General features: G+C 42.9%; 2 long non-coding RNA genes across 2 annotated transcripts in view; one reads left to right on the forward strand and one right to left on the reverse strand.

Moving 5' to 3' along the window:
• Window positions 1-20,156, forward strand: part of LOC309666310 — a 72,648-nt gene extending 52,492 nt beyond the window's left edge. Inside the window, exon 3 of the long non-coding RNA XR_014267038.1 lies at window positions 10,135-20,156. This is a non-coding gene — a long non-coding RNA (uncharacterized lncRNA). The remainder of the gene's footprint in view (window positions 1-10,134) is intronic.
• LOC309666303 overlaps window positions 1,836-22,156 on the reverse strand; it is a 34,491-nt gene continuing 14,170 nt past the window's right edge. Inside the window, exon 3 of the long non-coding RNA XR_014267028.1 lies at window positions 1,836-4,275. This is a non-coding gene — a long non-coding RNA (uncharacterized lncRNA). The remainder of the gene's footprint in view (window positions 4,276-22,156) is intronic.

Below are 22,156 nucleotides of genomic sequence, written 5' to 3' on the forward strand. Positions count from 1 at the left end.
AAGCCTTCTCATTCTACTCTACATACCATTTCCAAGCCAGTTTGGGAAAAGATGAAGGTGCATTGTCTGTGATGAAGTTCAAGTCAGTTTGAACATAGGTCATCAGCCCATTTGGCCCTTGAGATTTCAGGCTAATGTTCTCAATCCCAGTTGTACCTTAGAATCATCTGGGGGCGAACTTAAAAATTTTTGATGCCTAGACCTCACCTCCAGAAATTTTGATTTAATTGGTTTAGGTACAGCTAGGACAAGGGAATGATATAAGCACTCCCCTACTCTGCTCAGTGATTCTTCATGCAGTAAGGGCTGAAAATCACTAATTTAGGCCTTTGCATTTCAACTGGCCCCATGATCTGAGTTAGAATACTCCATTCACTCGTTTCATTTCTTTATTGTTGTGAAATACACATAACGTAAAATTCACCATCTTAAGCATTTTAAAGTGTACAGTTCAGTGGTAGTAAGTACAATCACAATGTTGTGCAACCATCATCAGTCTAGTTCCAGAACTTTTTCATCATCCCAAAGGGAAAGCCAATCAGCAGTCACTCCATATTCCCTCCTAACCCCAGCTCCTGGCAACCACCAGGTTGCTTCCTATCTAAGAATTTGCTTATTCTGGACATTCCATATAAATGGAATTATGTCATAGGTGCCCTTATGTGACTGTCTTCTTTCATTAGGAAGTTTTCAAGGGTCATCCATATTGTAGCAGACTCAGTACTTCATTCCTTTTTATGGTTGAATAATATTCAATTGTATGTACAGATCACATTTTGCTTATCCATTCATCTGTTGGTGGACATTGGGGCTGTTTCCATCTTTATGCGTCCATTCACTCTTCTCCCCAAATCTGAAGTTCCTGAGGGCACACCTTTTGCAGAAAAAGGAACTGGAGAGAAAAAGCTTCGTAAGTTCACAATGGACTCGTGGTTCTCAAAGTGTGATCTCCAACCAGCAGCATCAGTATCACCTAGGAACTTGCTAGAAATGCCAGTTCTCCATCCCTGCCCCAGATCTTCTAAATCAGAATATCTGGGGGTAGGTAGTTATGAAACTCTGTTTTAACAAGCCCTCCAGGTGACTCAGACACAGGCTGAAGTTTGGGAACCTCTGGCATAACTGACACTGGAGTGGCGTTTCAACTCGAGGCATTTCTGCTGCCTTCACTCAGGTCAGGTGGGCCCACACTGCAAATGAAACCCATTCGGAGCAGCGCGGTACAGCCCTGGGCAGCCTCCCTGATGGATCAGTGACCGCACCCCGTGTGTCGGGATCCAGGATGCTACTGTCACTGAGATCAGCTGGTACCCAAGATGAGGCTGACACGACACCCTCCAGTTCTCACAGCTCTCTGTATAAACAAACACATGTTGTAAGAAAATAGACTTCATTAGAGAGCTGCAGCCTAGCAGTTTACATTGTTGAGTGTCTCGTACGTGGGGAACCGCAGTCAACATGTTCACTCTGGAAATTCAGAAAACAGTTGGCAGGATCTCCGCAGTCAGAGGTCTGCTTCTGCCCTCACCTGTGAGGGTCTTGCCTTTCCTGCCAGCCTGCACTCTGCTCAGCCCTCAGTCCAGTGGGTCGTGTGTCTTGCTGCCTCCATGCCTTCGCTCAGCCTGTCCTCCTCCCAGGGACCCCCTCCTCCTGATGCTCCACTCCTGGAAACTGGTCCATCCCTTGTTACTCAATCAGCCCTTCGCTTTCTGTCCCAAGAGCCAGGTGGGGCATCCCAGCTGACAGCCGTCCCTTCTCCTCCCTTATTTTTGGCATCACCATTCCTTACTTAATCAGACTGTGTGGCCATCTTCTGTTTGGGGTCATTTTTAAGAAAAAAATAGACTTTATTTTTTCTGAGCAATTTTAGGTTCACAGTAAAATCGACCACATAGTACAGAGATTTCCCTTACACGCCCTGCCCGCCTCATACACACAACCTCCACCAGAGAGTACATGCGTTATAGTCGATGAACCCACATTGACACATCACTGTCACCCAAAGTCCACACTTTACATCAGGGTTCACTCTTGGTGTTGTCCATTCTATAGGTTTGGACAAATGTATACTGACATGTATCCACCATAATAGTTTTATACAGAATCGTTTCACTGTCCTAAAAATCCCCTGTGCCCCACCCATTCATCCCTCTCTCCTCCCAGCCCCTGACAAACACAGATCTTTTTACTGTCTCTACAGTTTTGCCTTTTCCAGAATGTCATAGAGTTGGAATCATACAGTAGCCTTTTCAGATTGGCTTCTTTCACTTAGAAATATGCATTTAAGTTTCCTCCATGTCTTTTCATGGCTTGAAAACTCATTTCTGGTCATTTCTATTATGTTATTATTTTGTCCTTACCTTGTAAAAATTTAATTTGCAACTATTCTGTAAGCTCTGATATATATGATATAGCAGGGGAAATGCTATTGAAAACCACTACTGTGGCCACTTTCACATATTAGGACATAAATTATCTTGCAGTGAAGAAACCTATCACGTGACCCTTGATGAGACTCTGGGTGAGAAAGGCAAGCTCTGGGCATGGCCTGGGAGGTTAAGGGGAAAATGGGAAATGAGATCAGTTCTGCTTTGTAGGAAAGTGACTGGAACTCAGGGGTTGGAGGAAGCAGTTAGTCGGCCTGATGGCAGCTCCTGGGGAGGAACAAGCCCACGAAGAAAGTGACACGCCACGGCCTTAAGGAAACATGGCGTGTGATTTCGAAAAGGGGCGGGACGTTTTGTCTGTACTCTGCTGTGCTCCAGTTCCTCTGCGTTAGACCAAATTTCAAGTCCAGGTGGGCTGCGTATGCAGCCTAAGGCACAAAGGAGAAGGGAACTGGGTCCCCGTGTGGCAGCGGGTGACACGGGCAGGGAAAGGGAAGTCACCCCCAGGCCCTGACAACCCTGGACAGGGGTGGTGGGCTGAGCGGGAGACCACTAGCCCTCAGGGGCAGTCCTGGGAAATCTTGAGGAGGGCCTGGCTCTCACAGAAGGGAAGATGGGACTGCTGATTAGTCTGGATCACAAGAAGAGGATGAGCCCAGAAGGCTGGACCACTCAGAGTCCTGCTTGTGTTACAATTATAGCCATGAAATGTCTACCAGGCGGAAACAGCACGATGCTCTATTTGGCCTTTCTGGATCATTCTGCTGTGATGATGGTTATCTGGGGGGAGAAAGGAATTTGGGAATGTTTCCTGCCAGATAGTTTGGGGATCCAATATACTAGGCAAAAATCCTAATAAAAGGAATATGTACAGTAAGTCCCTTACATACGAACCTTCAAGTTGCGAACTTTCAAAGATGCAAACGTGCATTCACATGTCCAGTCACGTAAGTTAGTTCACGTGTCTGCCGTACATTGTCATGTGTGTGCATCCTCTACAAGTGGTTGTGCTTTTGTGTACTTTACTGTACAGTACTGTATAGAGTACAGTAATACAGTATCTTTATTTCTTGCCTGTTCACTCGATGCCAGCCCCTGTATGCCAGCTGTTGTACTGTACTACTGTACTTTTCAAGGTACTGTACTGTAAGATTAAAAATGTTTTCTTTATTTTTTGTGTTTGTTTTTTATGTATTATTTGTGTGAAAAGTATTATAAAGCTATTACAGTACAGTACTATATAGCCTATTGTGTTAGTTGGGTACCTAGGCTAACTTAGTTGGACTTAAGTACAAATTGGACTTACAGACGTGCTCTCGGAATGGAACTCGTTTGTATGTAGGGGACTTACTGTACTGAGTATCCTATGGGTACCATAGACAGTAGTTCCGCCTCCCCTCCCCCACCATCACCGCTTATCCGTGGTTTCACTTTCCGAGGTTTCAGTTACCTGCAGCCAACTGTAGTCCAAAAATATTAAATGGAAGATTCCAGAAATAAACAATTCATAAGTTTTCGTAAGTTTTAAATTGTGCACCCTTCTGAGTAGCGTGATGAAATCTCAAGCCATCTGCTTCTGTCCTGCCCAGGCCGTGAATCGTCCCTTTGTCCAGCGTATCCTCTCCTTAGTCACTCAGTAGACGTCTCAGCTATCAGATTGACTTCCGCAGTATCGCAGTGCTTGTGTTTTAAGTCACCCTTATTTTACTGAATAATGGCCCAAAGCCCAAGAGTAGTGATGCTGGTAATTCAGGTATGCCAAAGAGAAGCCGTAAGTGCTTCCTTTAAGTGAAAAGGTGAAAGTTCTCAACTTAATAGGGAAGGAAAAAAAAATCATATGCTGAGGGTGCTAAGATCTTTGGTAAGAATGAATCTTCTATCCATGAAACTGTGAAAAATGAAAAAGAAATTTGGGCTAGTTTTGCTGTTGCATATCAAACTGCAGAAGTTGCGGCCACAGTGGTTGATAAGTGCTTAGTTAAGATGGAAAAGGCATTAAATTTGTATAGTAAGATATTTTGAGAGAGAAAGAGAGACCACATTCACATAACTTTTATTAGAGTATATTGTTATAACTGTTCTATTTTATTACTAGTTATTGCTAACCTCTTACTGTGCCTAATTTATAAATTAAACTTTATCATAGTTATATATGTATTGGAAAAAACATAGTATATATGGGGTTCGGTACTATCTGTGGTTTCAGGCATCCACTGGGGATCTTAGAATGTATCCCCCATGGATAAGGGGGAACTACTGTATTCCTTTCTTTTGAAATAGCCAAAATAGGAACCTAACTGCTCTGACACTTTTTCAGACTAAAATTATTATAGCCATGATACACAGAGAACTTTGGGTCCTCAATCACCCCTGTGTCTGTGCACCAGTGGACTGAAGGCCCCTTTCTGAGGTGGATCTGGCCCTGCTCCCCTGTTTGCCCTCCCTTTTCTGAGCACCTTCAGTTCAAGCCCTGGAACAAGTCTGTTGGTCCTGTCCCATCTTGGCTGAGGGGGAAAGCACACCACTCCACATAACTGGCCTGGCAGAACATCTACCTCTCAGAAACTCATCAGGATTTAGACCTTTTCTTGAATTCACTGCTGCTTAAGATTTGACAAGGACCATCCCACGGAGGTTGAGTCCAACCAGTTTTCCAGAGTGACAGAGGGGCAGTGGCACAGGCTCCAAAGCCTGGGTGTGAAGCCTGGCTACAAATCATGAACTCAGTGAGCTGAGCAGCTTTCTTAACCTGTTTTCTGGGCTTCAGTTTACTCAACTGCAAAATGGGATGATCCTATTATCAATCCCATGGTTCATCCCTTTTTGCAGTTGTTGTAAGACTTACAAGAGGGCTGAGGGCTCAGCACTCTCACTGGCCCTGGAAATGCTCAGTAAGCATTAGCTATTATCGCCCCTGGTTAAGTCACAACAGCCCAGAGCGCCTTGCCTGACTCTCTTACGCCGGCTCTCAGTGGAATGCTTTCTATTGGATTATGCTGTGGCTTGTTTCCATTAGCCTCTATTAAGGGACAGCCATTGGCACTTGTCACTAGTCTTACTCTAAAGTTGTTGAAGACACTGTTTATAACACTGCAGTGTCCTCCTTAGAAGGACTCAAGAGAGATCTTTCCATCTAAGCCTGGGGAGCCGGCTCTCCAGATGGAGAACAGTTTCCCTCTCATGAGTGCCGCAAATGATTTAACAACTGGGTGTCTCTCCTCCCACTGGTCCTGAAAAAACGAGTATGACTTCGTGATGGGTATTTTTGTACGGGTCTCACATCTGGCTTCATTTTGTGACCCTGCCCCTTTGTTTTCCTTATGCTGCATCATTCTCTGCCTGGTAATAATAATGACAATCCACGGAGCACCTCCTGTGGGCCAGCCTTGTGCTAGGAGCTTTAGGTGAACTGTCGTCATTGTTTGCCCAGTTCACTAGGAAGGCATCATTTCTAATTTAAAAATTAAAAACCTGGACAGATGATGGGGTCTGTCCAGGTCCCTGGGGAGGGGAGTTAGGAGAGCGGGAATCCCAGATTCACTGTCACACAAGCCTAACTGACGCTCTTCCCCAGCATGTGAGGCATTTCTGTATACTGTCATAAATCCTTTCGGAAACAAGGCATGGTATAAATCAATCAATCAATTACACTTAAAATGATGTCTTCCCTTGCCAGTTCCCTTATTTAACTGGTGGGACTTTGACTATGGTGTCTGTTGCTTCGAAGCCCCCCAAGAGTTCCAGGACACCGTGATCAGCTGCCCTTGGGTGAAATAAAAAAGAGATCAGGAAGCAGCAAAAGCACAAGTGAATTCTGCTCCTCGTGCCAGAGACATAATTTGTTGACCACAGGGGCTGCCTCCCTTGCTCCCCTTCAGGCCCCAGAAGCAACACCAGGACTGATGGGGTGTGCATTCTGCGCCATGCTGCTAGTTGTTCCAGATTAGTTACATGATCGCATGTGGTCCTCAGTTACTCCCCGTGTGAAGTGCAGGGTCGGGAGATGTTCCCACATGTCCCTGGATGAGGTAGCATGACATGGCCGATAAGACCCAGGCTCTGGAGTCTCTTGCCTGCTTTTGAATTCAGGGCTACTTCCTCTCACTGTGCCTCAGTTTCCTTATCTGTAAAGTGGGTATGATAATACTACTAAAACCGCCTCCTGGGGAGGCACTGTAGGATACTAGTTAAGAATACAGAACCCAATGATCTTAGTTTGAATTCAGACTCTGACACTATCTGAATGACACAGAGCAAGTTACTGAACCTTCCTGAGCCCTTCTTCATCTGTAAAATGAGGATGCTGGTAGTTATTACTTGAGGGAAGTACCGGGGAATAACAGTACTTAAATATTATAAATATTATAAACTAATATTTATAAAATAATTTAAACTATGCTTGGTATATAGTTAGCACCATATTAACTGTTAGCTGTTACTATTACTATACATGTAAAATGCATAGAGTGGCTGGCAGTTGATGTTAACTAGTATCCCCTCCCTGATTATTAAGACTCAATGGTAAGCGGCACTCTGGGAAACCGTGGTCTCCTCCAGGATGTGCAAGGGGCAGCTCTTTGTGTCGGAAACTGCGTGCAAATCCTCCCAGCTCCTCCAGCCTTGCCGAAGCAAGGAGGGAAGGCTGGAAGCAGGGAGGAGGGTGAGGACAAACTGTCTTAGACGCAGCCGGATGTGGCTTTCTCAGCTCAAGACAGAGCACCTCACCTCTGAATCTCCAAACTAAATAAATCCACAGGCTTAACTCTAAGCAGTACCCAGAAAAATGAGCTCCGAGACCTAAGGACTGAGGATGCGTTTCTGACGTAAAATCACATGAACAGATAGAGACCATTCTTCTTCCTTTTCCGAGTGACTCAGCCTGGGAACAAGAGGTCGACACCTGTTCAGCAGAGGTGAGGCTGTGGCCCGGGAGGCCCACACCAGCCTTTCTTCCCCCAACCCCTCGCAGTGCCTCGTCTCCTCTAGGCCCTCCTGCGTCATCTTCTCTTACTGTTACACCTCCAGGCACAGAAAGTTACCCTGGCAAATGAGAAATGAGGTCAGAAATAGACATGGGGCATTTATTGAGAAGAATTTTTTTTTTTAATCGGAGTATAATTGCTTTACAATGTTGTGTTAGTTTCTGCTGTGCAATGAAGTGAATCACCTGTATGTATACATATATCCCCTCCCTTTTGGACCTCCCTCCCACCCCCACCCCCATCCCACTCATCTAGGTCATCACAGAGCACCGAGCTGAGCTCCCTGTGCTATACAGCAGGTTCCCACTAGCTATCTGTTTTACACATGGTAGTGTATATATGTCAATCTTAATCTCCCAGTTCATCCCACCCTCCCCTTCCCCCCCCCGCCCACCACCATGTCCACACATCCGTTCTCTACGTCTGCGTCTCTATTCCTGCCCTGCAAATAGGTTCATCTGTACCACAGAAACAGATGCTGGGGTAGAACAAGACGAGGATTCTAAGGCTTCAGGTAAAGAAACAAGCATGATAGAGAAAAACACAAGTAGGGGAATAGGATCCGAGAATCAGCAAGTATGAGCATCTTTATTATTTAGCCTTTATTAAATGCTCGCTGTGCACCAAGCATACAAGCACCATCGCATCTGGTCTTTGGAGAAAGGTAGGTAGTGTGATCCTAATCACTTTACAGATGGGGAAACTGAGGTTTAGAGAGGCTTGGAGATTGGCCTGCTTATTACTGTGCTCAGTGTCAATCAGGGAAGATTGGAGAAGATTCAGAAAAGATCCGTAAGATAAAGAAGGGATCTAAAATTCACAGCTTTTACCAAAGTTTCAAGGTCCGAGAATTGTTTAGCATAGTGCAAAGAGGACTGTGGGGGAGTATAGAGGGAGGAAAACTTTGTACCGACGTCCACTGCCCCTTCCCTTTTCCTGCTGGGTCCCTGGGTGTCACAGGGATGTGGCTGGGGGAACCAGCCCCACCCTCAATCCAGGAGTGGCTGTCACATGCTCAAGCCAGTCAGGACTGATCATCTCTCCCACACACTCCCCTACACTGAGTGGTGCAGGGGTGGGTTCAAGACCCAGTTTAAGCCAATGAGACATGAGGTGTGATTTCTGGGATCTTCCAAGAAAGAAACATCTGTTGTCTTCTGTGGAAGCTCTGCCAAAAGACATTCTGTGTCCACTGGGCCTGAATAAGGAAGTGTGTGGCCCTCAGTGGCAACAACCGCTGGTTGCCTTCAAATACTCTCTCCCTTTCTTCTTGGGAATAAGAATGATTCAGTTTCCAGCTGGGCATATTCGAGTCCAACATGGTTCTGTTTCCCAGTGTCCTTTGCAACCGCCCTATGTGACTAAGTTCCAGTTAAAGAGATGGAAGCAAAAGGATTGTGTGGTACTTCCAATGAATCTCCTTACAAGAAAAGAGGCAAGCCTTTCTCATGTTCCTTCCTCTTGCCTAGAATGCAGATGTAATGGTTGGAGCTTCAGCAGTTCTTTTGGACCTTGAGGTGACCTTGAGAAAGGGAACCATGCCCTAAGATGTGGAGCATCCAGTTAGACATCAGGGCCCATGATATGATGGAGCCACCGTACCAGCCCTAGACTCCCTATCTCTAGATTTCTCTTATACTGGGGAGAAATATACTTTTATCTTGTTATAGCCAATATAACAGTAGTTTTTCCATCACATAGAGTAAATCGATGCTAACAGATGGACCCAGACTTGTGCTGACATCCATCTTGCAACCACAAAGGCAGACTTGGAATAAAACTGATACCATGGGTAGCAGAGAAGAAACAAAAAGAAACTGGATCATTCAATACATCATGGAGCTGCTGGGTCAAGCTTTTCCTGAAGCTAATTTTATCACGGGACATTACAGTTCTATGAATCAATAAATTCACTTTTTTTTTAAAGCTAGAGTTGGGGGGGTTGCAACTTGTAACTGAAAGCATCCTAGTGGATACATGCTTAATAATACTCTTTAGGAGATAACACATTAGCACAGTATTTCATTTCCAAGGAAAACAGTATAAGCAGAAGTGTATTTAAAGTACATCTGGTCTTTCCTTACAGGAGAATCATCAAACACATGAATAAGGCCTGAATGATTTTTTGAGTCACGTAACATTTACTGAATCCCTACTATAGGCCAGGTATTTGATGTAAATTATCTTTCATCCCTACCACAGTACTGAATGCAGAAATTATTATTCCAGTTTTATAAATGGAGAAATCAAGGCCCAGAGGTTTAAGTTAGTTGCCCAAGGTCATATAACTAATAAGGACCCAGTTAGGACTGGAACCCAGGCCTGCAGAGGTCTCACACCCATGCCCTTTGCACTGCACAGATCCCTGGCCACAGATCCCTTCTAGACCTAATGCTCTGCATCTCCTGTTTTTCAATCTTTGCCTTTGGGAACCTCACAGCAAGGGCCATTTTGAAAAACATTTGTATCAGTCTCACCAAGAAGAGGGACCCGCAGTTGGGTGACCCAGCATATCTTCCTGGTCAAAGATACACTGGTCCCCTCTCTTTCTGGGCCCGTCTTGTCCTCTGTCACTCTCTGGCGCTCTCTGAGGAATGCACACTTGGCCACGTGGACTATTTCTTTTTCTTTGGGTCTGGACAGAGTGTTGAGAGCACCCAACCTAGATACTGGATCCAGCTCATTGTCTGTCTTAACAAATTATACTCTCTCACTAGTGTGCTTCCATTGCTTGGCTCAGTGTCTGAACTTCCTTTTCATTTAAGATTTAGAGTTGGGACACTATGCTCCAAAATGACCTTGGTACCAGCTGATTAGCACTGATGTAGTGCATCCAGACTGAACGTATCTGATATCCAGTTCACACTGGCTCTTCAGGCCCCGTTTGTTGCTTATGAATGGACACACTGAAGAGTTGTGTTTATTTATTTTTTTAATTTATTTTTTGGCCGCACCATATGGCTTGCGGGATCTTAGTTGAATGGACACGCTGAAGAGTTTTGTTTATTTATTTATTTATTATTTTATTTTTTGTTCGCACCATATGGCTTGCGGGATCTTAAGTTTCCCGACCAGGAATTGAACCTGGGCCCATGGCAGTGAAAGCGCCAAGTCCTAACCACTGGACCGCCAGGGAATTCCCGAGTTTTGTTTAGTTTTAAACATGTTTGCTTAAGTTGAAACATATTATGTTCATTTGCTGATATTATGTAATTAAGTATAAGCAAATGCTGACTCCAAATGTGAAATCATATGAGGTGTACTACTTGTGAATCTGTGCTATTGAGAAATGATCCCCTTCTGTGAAATATTTTAAAATATTTCAAAGTAAAAAAAGGCAGATAAATAAAATTAAATTTCTCTCCCTTAGCCAAATTGCCATATTTCTTCTTTGAATACGTCACTTCATAATCACCAAATGAGGTAGTATCAGTGAAAGTGGCAATGTAAAAGAATATACAAATATCAGTCACTAACATTTCTTTGAATACTAATGATACTTTGTCTTCCCAAACAAGTCAGAGTCTCAAGTTTCTCTATACCTAAACCAGTGGAATAGGATTTATTGTGGAACTCTCACCACATAAAACAATACCCAAGCAAGTTCCCAAATATACCAATTCTCTAGAGTGTTTACCACTCCCATGATCCACTTAAGAGCTTCACTAGTAACCAATAAAAGAAGCAATGGGCATCCTTCTGCATCCAGCAAATAGGTATTTCCCGATAAGCAACTTAAAAGTAAGAAATTCTGTCTTAAATATGTTTTATATGCCCATACAACATGTAGCAGAGCACTGTTAAAATAATATATGTTCAAGAGAATGAGACAACAAGCCACAGACTGGGAAAAAATATTTGCAAAAGACACACCTGATAAAGGACTGTTATCCAAAACAAGGAACTTCTAAAACTCAACAGTAAGAAATCAAACAACCCGATTAAAAAATGGGCAAAAGATATAAACAGACATCTCGCCAAAGAAGATATACAGATGGCAGATAAGCATATGAGAAGATTCTCAACTTCTTATGTCATTAGGGAATTGCAAATTAAAACAACAATGAGATACTCCGATATACCTATCAGAATGGCCAAAATCCAGAACACTGATATCGCCAAATGTTGGCCAGAATGTGAAGCGCCATTCCGCGTCCCCCGATTCATTCCTGGTGGGAATGCATGGGTACAGCCACTTCAGAAGACAGCTTGGCAGTTTCTTACAAAACTAAATATACTCTTACCGTATGATCCAGCAATCGTGCTCCTTGGTATTTACCCAAATGAACTGAAAACTTATTTCCACACAGAAACCTACACGCGGATGTTTATAGCAGCTTTATTCATAATTGCCAAAATTTGGAAGCAACCAAGATGTCCTTCAGTAGGTGAATGGATAAACAAACTGTGGTACATCCAGTCAATGGAATATTATTCAGCGCTAAAAAGAAACGAGCTATCAAGACACAAAAAGACATGGAGAAACCTTAAATGTATATTACTAAGTGAAAGAAGCCAGTCTGAGAAGGCTCTGCACTGCATGATTCCAACATTCTGGAAAAGGCAAATCTACAGAGACAGTGAAAAGATCTCTGGTTGCCAGGGGTTAGAGGGTGAGAGGGATGAATATGCAGAGCACAGAAGATTTTTTGGTCAGTGAAACTACTTTGTATGACACTGTCACGGTGGATACCTGCCACGATGCATTTGTCCAAACCCACCGAATGGACCACACCAAGAGTGAACCATAATGTAAAGTGTGGACTTTGGGTAATAGTGACGTGTCAGGGTAGGTTCATCGATTGTTACACATGTACCACTCCGGTAGAGGATGCTGATAGTGGGGCAGGCTGTGCATATATGGGGGCAGGAGGTATGTGGGAATTCTGTACTTTCTACTGTATTTTGCTATGAACCTAAAACTACTCTAAAAAAAATAAAGTCAGTTTCACCAGGTAATGGAAAAGGCTCAACCAAAGCCAACTCTAACTAGAGACGCTGCCGTATGCCTCCATTATCCTGGAGGGTGGGAGCAGAGGCTCTGCTTTCTGAAATGCAGAAAGTAATGCATTTCCACGGGACACAGCCATGGAAATAGACTACAAAAGCTTCTGTAACCCTGGAAACAAAGCCAGATATATCATTTCAGTCTAAAGGGCAGATTCTAAATAGCCCCAGTGCTATCAACGCCATTGTTAATGCTGCACATGGAATTTTCACACCACACACGCCATTCGTGGGAGGTGTGGCAGGAAAGTCCATAGGAAAAGATCAGTACCTCAGGTCTGAAATTAAGTAAGTGTGGGAGAAAGTTTAATGCAAATTATTTCTCTTCTAAAGCTTAGAAAGGTATTTTCTTGCCAGTCAGAAAGGCCCTTTACAACTACTGTCAGCTAAAAGGCTAAAAGAAAACAACCCCACAGGGAAAATAATTTTCCTGTGCCTCAAGAGTTCTGAGGAAGTTCGTGAACATCAATATGAAAGTGAACTCAAATAGCTTACACACCACACTATGCACTGAAGTTTGGAGGTTCATATTAAAAAGAAAATAAGCAGATAGTCTAGCACACACCCCATTTAGAAGCTCTACCTTCTTCTCCATTTAGAAGCTTCTCCACACACCTTCTTCCCCATTTAGAAACTCTACCAAGACCCAGACTTACAATTTGGGGTTATTTGAAAGGACCTTGAAAGGCATTTAGTCTAACCCGTTACCCAGTGCAGGAATCTCTCCTAAAACCTAAACCGTCTTGCCGCCTCTGCTTAGAGAGAGAATTTGCTGTTCTCTAAAACTCCCCGTTTCACTGGTAGGACATTTTTGCTTGTTGTTAGCAAAACCTGTCTCCATCTAACTCCCAGTCTCTGGGCTGTGCCGTCCCTCTAGAATCAGAGAATAAGAATAGCCCTCTTCCTGGCTCTAGCCCTTGCGAGCTGTGACCTTCAGCAAGTCACTCAATTCCTCTGTGCTTCATCCGTTGAAAGGGAGATGATAAGAGCACCTACCTCCTAGGGTGGAAAGGAGGCTGAAATATTAGCACAATGCCTGGCTTATGAGCAGCACTCCATAATTATTAGCTATTATTATAATGAGCTGTTGTACACAACAACCCCTCCAATAGCTATGAAACGGTGATTCCATCATCGGGCTTGCAAGGAAGAGACATTTCAGGTGACCTTAGTCAGTGATTGACAACCTTTCTGTGGATTGCTAGATTTGGGGGCTACACGCTTCAAGGGTTTTAAATGACATCCAGTCATCCTGGGATTCACTTGGTCCCCTTCTGCCATCACTACTATTTGGGTGTGACATTACTTCCCCCATAGACCAAGTTCTCACGTGTTCTCATTTCTTTGGCACCAGCTTGCCAGGGGGTTCCACCTTTGACCCCTGACCTCTGACCTGCAGCAGGCTGGACTCTGGCTGTGCACCACCTCACGGTGGTGCTCAGTTTAGCAATCTTGCTTTCTGGCATTGCCTAACGACAGAGATGCTTTTTAAAAAAGTCTTACACGTTGCCAAAATTTGGCAACACACCCAGGAAGAGTTTGAGGCCATGCAGTAAACCAGAATGTATCAATTGAGAAGCACTGTCTTAAGTCACAGGGTTTATTTGGGCTCCACCCTAGGAAACAGAGGAGTCCAGAAACTCCACCACAGAGCCAGGCCTCACAGAGACTAGAGCTCAGTCCAGGAGCTAGGAGGTTGCTTAGGATACAACATGGCTCTAACAACTGGGTTATAACAGTAAATAAAACTGCCATCTGCTGAGCTCTTAATATGGGCCAGGCACTATGCCAAGCATTTTACAAGTGTTAGCTATCTTTTTTTTAAATCTGTTTAAATTGTGGAATAAAATACTCTTCGATTAAAGTGTTCAAAACAAATGTACAGCATAATGAACAATCGCAAAGCAAACACTTGTATAACTACCTCCTCAGTGAAGAAATTGAATACCTTCAAGCACTGCAGAATCCCCCTCCCCCAGGTATCCCCTTCTGGTCCCAGAGCCCTCCCCTCCCCCAAAAGCAACCGCTATTCTGACTTTTGTGGTAATCACTTTGTTACTTTTCTTTATAGTTTGCTCAAAAATATATGCTATATAATACAAACTCCATTATATAGTTTATAGTTTAGTTTTGCCTATTTTTAAATTGTAAAGCAGAATCATACACTATGTATTATTTCTTTGGTTCAACATTGTGTTTATAAGATTCATTCATGCTGTTTTCTATGACATAGTTCATTCATTTTCAGTGCTGTATAGTATTCCACTTGTGACCATATCACAAAATAACTTATTCATTCTACAATTGATGGATATTTGTGTTGGTTCTAGCATGAGACCATGAACAAAGTTATGGATATGCTTGAGTATATGTTCTAGTGTACATGAGGAGTTCCTCTTAGATACGTATCTCCAAGAATAGAATTGCTGGGTTGTGGGATGTACATGTTTTCAGTTTTATTAGAATGCCGAAGTGTTTCCCAATAGTTATACTAGTCTACATTTCCGCCAGCAACGTGTGGATTTCGTGTTGCTCCACATCCTCACCAATGCTTGGCATTACCAGATTTTTCAAATGTTGCCAATCTGATGTGTGTGTATAGTATTTAATTGTAGTTTTAATGCCTGTTTTTTAACTTTAATTACATTGACTCATACTTCATACATTCATCTCTGTCTTGATACTTTTGCTCAATATTGCATTTATATGATTCACCTCTGTTGTTGCATGAAGAATCTCACTGTATTTCCCTTATTATTATTGAGGTTGATCATATTTTCATGTATTTTTAAGCCATGTTAATATCCTCTTTGGGTAAGAGCTTGTTCAAACCTTTTGCTTGTTTTTCTTTTGGGTTGGCTGTCTTTTTCTTATTGATTGGTAGATTTTTTTTCAACTTTCAATTCTGAATAATGGTTCTGTAGTGGTTTTGTGTTGCAGAAATCTCCCATTCTCGCGTGTATCTGTTGAATCCTCACAACAAGCCCAATAAATAAATACTGTGCTGTCTATTTTATAGTTGAGGGAAGAGAGCAGAGCCTTAGAGAAGTTTAGTGACTTGTTCAAGGTCACCCAGCTAATCAGCATCAGAGCTGGGAAATCAAACCTCGATCTGCTCAAGTGGAAAGCTGGCCCTTAACCACCGGGCCGAGTTCAGGGTCAAGGGCCATCAGCCCCTCTCTACTGCTCTATGGGTCTTCAGCGACTTCTCCACTGGCTTTTCTCTTCTCTCCTCCTTCATGACATTGGCTTACTCATGACTTTCCCTTCCTGCCTTTTTGCATGACCATTCTTCTTTCCCCGAGTTCCAAATGTTGCCCCTCACTTGGGTTCTTCTTCAAACTCCCTGAAGGGGGTCTCATCAGCTCATTCTGGCACTGTCCCCCTCACGGGCAGGCTTCCGTGCAGGCCAAATCGTGGCACTCTCCCAGTCCAATTGGCTGTGACCAAGGGGCAGAATCACATGGTCCCTGGCCTTGGATGGAGCTGTGGGCTAGTGGCTGCTCTCCAAAGCAGTTCTTTCCTCTGGCTCTTCACTTTTCAGGCTGATCATCACCTGGTCCTTTGACATCTCATCATCCTGATGACAACTCCCATCTACAAACCTGGGAGTTTTCCGGGATACCACCCTCTTCCACACTCCCCATCCAAGCCCATCCAAGCATCAATTCCTATCCATTTAGTGGCCTAAATAACTCTTAAATCTACCCACTTCTCTCCATGTCCAGGCTACACCTTAGTCCAGATTCCACCCTAATCCAGGCTACCATCATCTCTTACCTGGACTCCCAAAATAGCTACTCTCCCCTCTTCCTAACCCATTCTCCACACAGCAGCCAGAGGGATCTGTTCAAAATGCTGGTCTGATCATGTCAGATTGTTCCAAGCTTTCCATTGGCTTCCCTTTTCTCTTGGGATAAAGACCAAAACCCTTATGATGAACCCCAAGGCCCAGCAAGATTTGGTCCTTGCCTCCCTCTTTACTTTCCTCCTTGCTCTGTGTTCTTTGCCCCCAACCCCCTGGAAGTTTTTTAGTCCTGTTGATACGCCAGACTTCCTCTCCCCACAGGGCCTTTGCACGTGCTGTGTGAACTGCCTGGAGTGCCTTGGTCACCCCTCACCCCACCTCTGCCTGGTTAATTTCCAACCTCAGCAGTTCTGCCTCTCTGACTTACATAGCTGACCTACAATACACATCCCTGCCTAACTGTTATTCTCAGTTGCAGGCCAAAAGTGGTTCATGTAAACTACAAGATATTATCTTCTGCCTATCAGACAGGCAAAGATTAAAATCACTGCTAATATTCTGTGTTGCTGAGGCTACAAGAAAGCATGCATTCTGATTTGCACGCTCATTCAGGTACAACCTGAGTAGTAAGAAATATGGTAGCATCTATTATTTAAATTTTTCATACCCTTTGAGTCAGCATTTCCACTTCTATGAATTTATCCTTTAGAAATAAATACTCCCACCATATGTAAAAAGATACGCAGAATAATTTTCTTTGCAACATTGTTTACAATAGTGAAAAAGTGGAAACAATACACACACCTATCAATAAGACACTAGCTAAATAAACTGTGGTACATTCATCAAATGGAGTTTTTACTCAGCCATTTAGAAGAATGAGGTAGATTTCTTTGTATTCATATGGAAGAATGTCTAAAATACATTAACCTAAAAAAAATTAAAAAGAATATGGTTCCCTTTTTACGCTTTCAAAATATATTACATGTATATTTTTAAAAGTTGGAGAAAAATGCCCAAGCCTATTGACAGTGGCTATCTCTGGGGAAAGAAGATGAGTGTACTGGGGAAGGGGGTTCTTTTCTGTGTCATATATTTCTGTAACATTTGATTTTGCTATTTTATTACTATAAAATAATTTGTAACCTGAAAAAAAATCTAATATAGAGAAAAAGATAATAATTACACCATTAAGTCTACAATGTCTCTTTTCTCCCTAGAATATAAGCTCTCTGAGGTCAGCAAATGCTTCTTTCCTATTCAGTGCTATTTCCCCACAACCTAGTCAGTGCCAGGCACATAGCATGTACTCATTAAGCATTTATCAGTGGAAGGAATGAATGAATGAACGACCTGTTTCTATGACCCCGTAAATCGTGGTACCCACTCGGAACTCCAGAAGCCTGTGGCTACCTCTTCCCTTGAACTGTACTCTGTACTTTAAAAGCCTGTAAAAGTGCTTCCCCTTTATACAACAGTCCCATCAGGTTCTTTGCTGACGTTGAGCTTTAGGGCCTTCGCACAAGTACTGCACTCAAGCTGGGTTCCCCCTCTTGATTTAGGCAAGTAATTTTTTTGAGTCCCAAGTCAGGAGTCTTTGGAGTTTTGCTCACATCTGCCAAGGTACGGTAAAACCCAATCCCTGACATCTAACCCAATACAAGTTCTACCTTTGTAGAACGTAGCTTTGTAGCTTTGTATTACCCACATATTTGATAAATATGACTTATATGTTTACTTCCAATTTAGTTATAAACAAAGAAAACTACACAGGTCAGGGCCTCCAACAGAACCCTGCAGCCCTCTGTAAGAGAAGACTTTCCAGTTTGACTTGGAGGAATCTGGTCTTTCTGTGCATGATTAAGCTCAAGCATATTAAGCTCATTTCTACCTCAGGGCCTTTGTACTTCCAGCTCCCTCCATTTGGAAAGCTTTCCCAAGATGGTAACTCCTCCTAGATATTCAGGACTCAGCTCTAATGTTATCTCATCAGAAAGGCCTTCCTATTACCCAGTCTAAAATACCCCCTCCCCAAATCCTCATTACCCTAACTCTGTTTCCTTCAAAGCACTTAGCAATAACTAAAATTACTTTTTTAATATATTTTTTTTACCTCTTTATTACCTGCTCCCTCCCCCTCCCCAGTGTCAGTGGGGACATTGTCAGCTTATTCATACTTTATCTCCTGTGCCTGGAACATTGCAGTTCAATAAATATGTGCCAAGTGAACAATAAATAGAGTTGGTCAGATAACTGCCTGTCTAAATTGTCTTCTAGACCCATGTTTATCTGTAAGGATGTTGTATTAGTTTCCTGGGGCTGCTGTAACAAATTACCACAAGTTTGGGGATTTAAAACAACAAAAACGTATTCTCTTACAATTCTGGAACCCAGAAGTCCAACCTAAGTTTCACTGGGCCAAAATTGAAGTGTCAAAAAGGCCACAGTCCCAGCAGAGGCTCTAGGAGAGAATCAGTTCCTTGCCTCTTCCGGCTTCTGGGGGCTGCCAGGGTTCTTTGGCTTGTGGCTGCATCACTCCAATCTTCAAGACCAGCATCTTCAAATCTTTTCCTGTTCCATCTTTACATCGCCTTCTCCCCTGTGTGTGTCATTGTAAAATCTCTCTGCCTCCCTCTTAAAAGGATAGATGTGATGGCATTTAGGGCCCAACTGGATAATTCAGGATAATCTCTCCAACTCAAGATGCTTAACTTAATCACATCTGCAAAGTATGTTTACCATACGTTTCAGGGGTTAGGACCTGACATCCTCCTGCAGATGTCAATAGTGACCCAGCGAAACGTATTTGCAAAATCGAGACAGATCGTATATGCAGGATTTCTCTTTCCCATATCTCTGGTACTGCCTGCCACAGAGGAAGCTCAGTAAATGTTTCTTGAATGAATAAGTGCACAGAAGATGTTATTCTGCTCTACCACTCCGCACCCAAGCCCCCAAAAGGGGCAAAAAAAAATGGGCCTATCATTCCTTTAGTATCATTGGCTTCCCCAGTTCACAGATTCTTGAGAAGCCAGAATGGGTTTGGAAAATGAGGAATCTCTTCATAAGTGATCTCCATCTGACATGCTGCCAGTACCCACTGGGAAGGATATATGGTTATCAAATGGGTAACAAGACTAAAATTATTTACAAATGAGCCTTGCCCACTAGGGAGGGTTTGGGCTCTGCTCGTATTTGATTTCTCTGCCTCCCCAGCACTCTGAGGAGGGTTGTGTTGTAGCCAAATTAGTTCTCTGGCTTTTGTGCTATTGAATGAGTATGGAGAGAGGATGTATGGCTAACTCACTTTGCTGTACAGCAGAAATTAACACAACATGGTAAATCAACTATACTTCAAAAAAAAGAGTACGGAGAGAGGGAGACCAAATGGCACTGACGAGGCACAAGGAAAACTGGTTTATCCTCCCCTGATTGAGGGGACCCCTGAGGAACTTCATAGAGAAGTATAGTACCTGGGGAAGGGGCCACTCAAATCCATAACAGGGTCATTCCATAGTAAAAACTACTTTCAAATCCTTGGTCTGGTCCCCTGAGTGGCATCATAAACCTGCTTCTCTGCTGCTACAGCAGGTCTTCTACAGTTACTGTGTGGATTACTGTTTAGTTATTCCTTGGCAAAACCAGAGAGTAAAGACCTCTTGGGGTGGGACCCTGGTCCCCATCCCCAGACTCCCACCACGATGGGGTTCTCTTGAGAAGCCGTCAGCTGGTGGGGTTTGGTGCCCTGAGACTGCAGCTAGGCTGGGCCGTGGAGGCCCCACTGCTGAGCAGCAGGGGAAAAGCTCTGACAGCTGAGAGCAGAGGTAAATTGCCCTGTCTCAGCATCATGGTGGTGGTGATCATGGATCTTACACTCAGCCCTCACTGGTGCTCAAGACTTCCCCTCCTCCACCACCCCACAGGAAGAGGGCCTTGGATGAAAGGGGGTGGGGTTGGAGACACCCAAGGGGACTTCCATGAGGTCTGTAAGTGGGGGAGAATCTCTTCTCTCCCAAGAATAAACACGGAGAGGGCCAAGGGGAAAGCAAGATGCAGAGGTCTAACTTGAGAGATGAAGAAGGGGTCTTTGAGGCTCACATGGGGTTCAACCCAGCACACCAGCGTGGAAGCCTGGATACAGGCTCAGCCACAACGGTCCCAGCTAGGACTAGACATGCATTTGCCTTGAGTGCCCTCCTTACGACAGAAGAGTAACTCTGCCATGAAGCCCAGGGACAACATTCCATGGAACGCTGCTTGCTTCGGGGGAGCTATGATCGTCTGCGGCATTCCCTTGACTGTGTATTGGAACCTTGGGTTGGTGCCACAGTTCCTGAGAACACATCCGTGCAATTATAAAGCATATCAATGGGACAGTGATTCACTCGGCAGAAATCTAAACAAACTAGTCCCTTCTAACTCCCATTACAGCTTTTCATGAAGGACAGCATACATGTTTTATGGTTGAGGAAAAGAATGCATATCACCAGTTCTTACTTGCAGTAACTTATCTGTGAATTTGTAAAGTGACTAAACCCCTTCTGGGAGATATACTGAACCATGGAAACGGAAACAAAAAGTATGTCTCGTCTATCTACAGTGCCTACCCTGTAAAGTTTGAAACAAGGAGCTCAAGGGGTTTGAGAGCATCAGATAAAATTAAGAAAATTTCTCAGGTTAATATTGTTGAAAACCTAGTCCTTTAAAAAAGTACATAACAACATAAAGGGAAAGACTGATAGGTATAATTGTACAAAAAGTAAAGACTTCTGAACCTACACATGTCCATGCACACATATAAATCTACCATACATAAAAGACAAATAGTAAATTAGGAAAAAAAAATTTTGCAACTTATAACACAAAGGGTTACTTTGTTTAAAATACAAAGAGCTTTCACATTTCAATAAGAGAGAAAGGTAAACACTCTAATAGAAAAATGAGCAATTTACTAAAACAGAAATATGAATCATCAACAACCAGAGATACAACTCAAATAACCAAGAGATGAAATTCTTTCCTGTCAGACTGAAAAAATGAAAAAGAATAACAGATACAGCACAGATGAGGCCATGAGTGGGAATTCTCACACATTCTGGCTAAGTTTGACAATCAAAAAATTTTTAATGCATATCCCCTTTTACTTATCAATTTCATTTATAAGAAAGCATCCTAAATAATCATGAATGTGTGGAAAGATTTAGAAAACTTTCATTACAATATTGTTAATAAATAAAAAATAAATAAAAAAGAACGTAAATGCCTCAAATTGAGGATTTTAAAAAATTTTTATTTATTTTATTGACGTATAATTGATTTACAATGTTGTGATACTTTCTGGTGTACAGTAAAGTGATTCATATATACATATATTATTTTTCAGATACTTTTCCATTATAGGTTATTACAAGATATTGAATATAGTTCCCTGTGCTATACAGTAGGACCTTGTTGTTTATCTATTCCGTATATTAGTTTGCATCTGCTAACCCCAAACTCCCAATCCATCCTCCCTTCCCCCCAACCCACCACAACCACAAGTCTGTTCTCTATGTCTGTGAGTCTGTTTCTGTTTCATAGATAAGTTCATTTATGTCATATTTTAGATTCCACATATAAGTGATATCATATGGTATTGTTCTCTGACTTACTTCACTTAGTGTGATAATCTCTAGGTCCATCCATGTTGCTGCATTATTTCATTCTTTTTTATGGCTGAGTAATATTCAGTTGTATATATATACCACATCTTTATCCATTCATCTGTTGATGGACATTTAGGTTGCTTCCATGTCTTGGCTATTTTAAATAGTGCTGCTATGAGCATTGGGGTGCATGTATCTTTTTGAATTAGAGTTTTGTGCAGAGGTATGCCCAGTAGTGGGATAGCTGGATCATATGGTAGCTCTGTTTTTAGTTTTTTGAGGAACCTCCATACTCTTCTCCATAGCGGCTGCACCAATTTACATTCCCACCAGCAGTACAGGAGGGTTCCCTTTTCTCCACACCCTCTCCAGCATTTATTGTTTGCG

The sequence above is a fragment of the Balaenoptera physalus genome (genome assembly GCF_965194825.1).
Source record: "Balaenoptera physalus genome assembly, chromosome: 8".
In the NCBI taxonomy this organism is placed as follows: Eukaryota; Metazoa; Chordata; class Mammalia; order Artiodactyla; family Balaenopteridae; genus Balaenoptera; species Balaenoptera physalus.